Raw genomic sequence first — 3,908 nt, forward strand, 5'->3', positions numbered from 1 at the left:
CCTTGCTGATAGCTGGGAACCCAAATTCCATTCTTAGTGGGAAAAAGGGATGTAAATTGCCTTGAGCAAGAAGAGAGTGAGGTAGGAGGGGAAAGGAAGAGGGGAGAAGTCGGGGCTGACCCTGGGGTGAGTTTTCTCTCTCTGCCCGGAGTTCACATGGTGGTCGTAAGCATCGGGCAATTTCCCAAATATTTGGGGAAGTTACTCATGAAGGAGAAGCCACCTCCAGACAGCCAGTTGGGAAATGTGGAGAGTCAGTGCCTGGGTGGTTTTCATACTAATCCCAGATTTATTAAGGTCAGAAAGCAAGCATCAGAAAGGGTTTGATAATCAGAGTCGTCAGTGTTTTGATAGAAAGGAAATTTCTCTCTGGTCTGAGGGAGTTGGCTGTCTCAAAGGGCTGGGATGAGGGAGGGCTCCTTTAGTGACTGGAGGGGCAGAATCGCTCCCTTCTAAGCCCCCTCCCCGAAGGGTACAAGGTGTTCCATTGCAGTTGAGAGGGAGTGGACTCAAAGATCTGAAACAGCTAACTCCCCCTCACCCCAACCTAGTCCCCAAATATGGTATGATGTGGCATCAGCACCTTCACCAGATTCTTTTTTAAAAATGTTTATTTTTATCTATTTGACTGCGTGGGGTCTTAGCTGCACCATGCAAACTCTTAGTTGAGGCATGTGGGATCTAGTTCCCCGACCAGGGATCGAACCTGGGCCCCTATGTTGGGAACACAGAGTCTTAGCCACTGGACCACCAGGGAGGTTCCCCTGTACCAGATTCTGATGCTGCTGGAGGGGGGTGGGTCGTGCAGTTTAAACAGGAGGATTTCATTTTATAACATCAACTTTTTATTCCAAAGTTATATGGAAATTAAATTGTTTTAGATCTACAAAGGTAGTTCAAGAAACCCTACTGGAAATCTTTTTGTAAATCTGCTTCTGAAAGGCGGAAAGTATTTTGCATGTGGCTCTGATTTTGATTCATCTCCTTTGCCTGTGCAACATTCAGGATGTTTAAGTGTTGCATTGGGACCATCTGTCATGACCTAATCTTGATTTCCCAGACTGTTACATCAACCAGGTTGGTTTCCCTTAGCTGATGATCCAGTAAGTCTATGGCTTCCTTGGAATTTTACAAGATACTACATTTTTATTCTAAAAAAAATTCTTTTTTCAAACACGCTGGAAGACCACACCACCTGGCTCTAGAGCACAGCTTAGGCTGAAATTCCAATAAAGGGCTAATCAGCAGGCGTAAGTGGACGCTGGTTTTCAGCGGTCAACTCAAGCCATACACCTTGTTGGGAGAGGGCTTGGTGTGAGGCCAGGCTGAGCATCATGAGAGGAAGATCCGAAAGTCTGCCCAGGTGGCAGCAACAAGCCCCGAGGAGGAGGGAAGTGGATAACGAATTCCACGAGGACCCAGAGCACAGAGAGAGCTGGAATGCGGAAGGGGCCCCCTTCCAGCTAGATCTGGAAAGGAGGTCAGGGTTTAGATACTCAGAGCCGGACAGGAAAAACCTTTCCTATAGAGGTGTGAGGATAGAGGTGTTACATTTGAGGACAGATAATGGACCCATGTGGCAGGGTTTCCAGGAAGGTTAGATCCTGGAAACGTTACAGAAGAAATTAAGAATTAAAGGTCTGCAAACACTTATGAGAGAACAGTAATTGTTAGGAATCACTAAGCATGGATTCACTAAGAACGAGTCATTTCCTGTTTTTTCTAGGATCACCAGACTGGTAAACTAGAGGGTGTTGTCAAGGCCGTTCTTGCCATTGGCTGGAAGTCTCTATCGTCCTGGGCAGGAGTGGAACAGGAGGCCCTGAGTTCTAATGTGTATCTCATTTCAGCAGGGCGCCTGACACAGCCAGGCTGAGTGAGATGCTTATCAAGAGTGGGGTTTGCATGAGAGAACATTCATTCCCAAAGGCAGCTGGTGCCAGACTGATGGCTGGATGGAGGACAGGCTGCAGTATGGACAGGGGCTTCACATTTGACCCTTTCCCCGTCTCCATCAATGTCTGCCAACGGCAATAAGGAAACACACACAGGCTGATCTACCAGGAAAAATAAATGTATTCACTGATATATCAAAGAAAGGTCTTTGGGGACTAGAGCAACGTCTAAAACAAGCAGCAGAAATACAATGGGTATTCAGCATAAAATGCTGGGCCTGTGGCCAAAAAGTCAACTGCTTAAGAAGCAGATGGAGAAATATGTCTTAGAAGAGGTGTTGCAAGAAGAGACCTGGGGCTTTTAGTTCACGGCAAGTGAAACCAGTGTGATGTGCCTGGAAGACTATATTCAGGAAGCATCCAGTGTCTGTATGGGGCTACCCTGACGGCGTGGCTGGTAAAGAATCTGTCTGCAATGTAGAACACACATGAGATGCGGGTTCGATCCCTGGGTCGGGCAGACACCCTGGAGGAGGAAATGGGCAATGCATTCAATATTCTCGCCTGAAAAACCCCATGGACAGAGGAGCCTGGTGGGTTACAGGCCAAAGGGTTGCCAAGAGTTGGACACCACTGAACGACTAAGCACGCAGTGTCTATATATTCTCTGATTCAGCAAATCCTTATTTCACCATGCAGTTTGTGCTTCAGGCACTGACTGAGTTGGGCAGTAAATATACCAGAGGACCATTCAGGTGAGGTACCTACCCGCATATGGTCCATAGTTTTCTAGGGCAAAGAAGCAAACACACACAGATTTGCTGAAACTTGTGACGGACAAAAACGAAGGTCAGAAAGAGTGTGATGAGGGATGTACTTTTCCTGGGGTGGCCAGGCCAGGCCAGGCCTCTCTGGGAAAGTGGCATTGAAGCCAAGACCATATGAAGGGGAAGGGGAGACAGGGAGATGGAACATTCCAGGCAGGACAAGGGGTCCATTGGCCATGACCATGGAAGGAGCTTGCTGTCTTTCCAGAACTGAAAGCCCAGTGAGGCTTGCCCATATTCGTGGCTGCCAACGTCCATTCTCCCGTTCCTCTCTGGGGATGGTACCGCCTTTCCCAGCCTCCCTTGCAGCTGAGTACCTTGGGCCGAGTTCTCAGCAGTGAGATGCTAAGAGGTGGTCTGTGTTGGGACCCGGGGTCCTAAAGAGGTGGACACACCTCCTCACTCTCTGGGTTTCCTCCTGGTTGCATCTGGGGCCTGGCAGCCAGGCAGCCTGGACCCCATGGAACTGCGGTGCCCCAGCTGGAAGGGCCCTGGGTCCCTGAATGACTGCGGTGAACCGGGCCACTTGCCGATACCTGGATCACTCACCTCACCCAGGTACTCGGGACAGAGAAAAAACATCCTGTATTCTTTAAGTCACTGAGTTGCCGTCACGTCTCTTGGCTGACCTATCACAGAAACGGGAGGCACACCCACGGGTACACGTTTAGAACACTGCATTTGGTTCAAAGTCTCACTTTGTTTTCTTAAGGGACACTAACCATTTGAAGCATGTAAAGCACAACAACATTTAGGATTCCAAAAAGCAAGTCAACGAAAATCTGTTTAAGACACCACAGTTGTTTAGTCTGGAAAAGAGGTTTCTTGGGGGTGGCACGTCTTCAAGCACTGTGAAGGAGGAATGAAGCTGGAATGGAGTAACTTCTACAGGGGCGACGGGCGGGTCGGATTTACTCGACGAGGCAGATTCTGAATCAACAGAGGGGAGACGTTCCTAATGACCAGGGATGATTCGGAAGAGGCCAGATGGCTTCAGGATCCGAGGTTTCTCCCTGCCGCTGTGTCCCAGCAGGGATCAGCTGCCCACCTGCCCACCTGTAAGGAGGTGTTTACAAGACTGATTCTGAGAGCCCACACTGGTCATTCGATGCTTGCACTCGCATCAAAGTAGCCTTTTAAGGAAAGCCAAGAGTAACGAATTCAGATTTTCATGACTTTATTCTTG

The 3,908-nt window shown here is 48.7% G+C and overlaps 1 non-coding gene across 1 annotated transcript; it reads right to left on the reverse strand.

Annotated features, from left to right (window-relative positions):
• Positions 1-685: 685 nt before the first annotated feature.
• TRNAG-CCC lies at positions 686-757 on the reverse strand. Its single transcript has one exon. It is a non-coding gene; the product is annotated as a tRNA-Gly (tRNA).
• Positions 758-3,908: the final 3,151 nt, after the last annotated feature.

This window comes from Bison bison, unplaced genomic scaffold (genome assembly GCF_000754665.1).
Source record: "Bison bison bison isolate TAMUID 2011002044 unplaced genomic scaffold, Bison_UMD1.0 scf7180017864495, whole genome shotgun sequence".
NCBI lineage: Eukaryota > Metazoa > Chordata > Mammalia > Artiodactyla > Bovidae > Bison > Bison bison.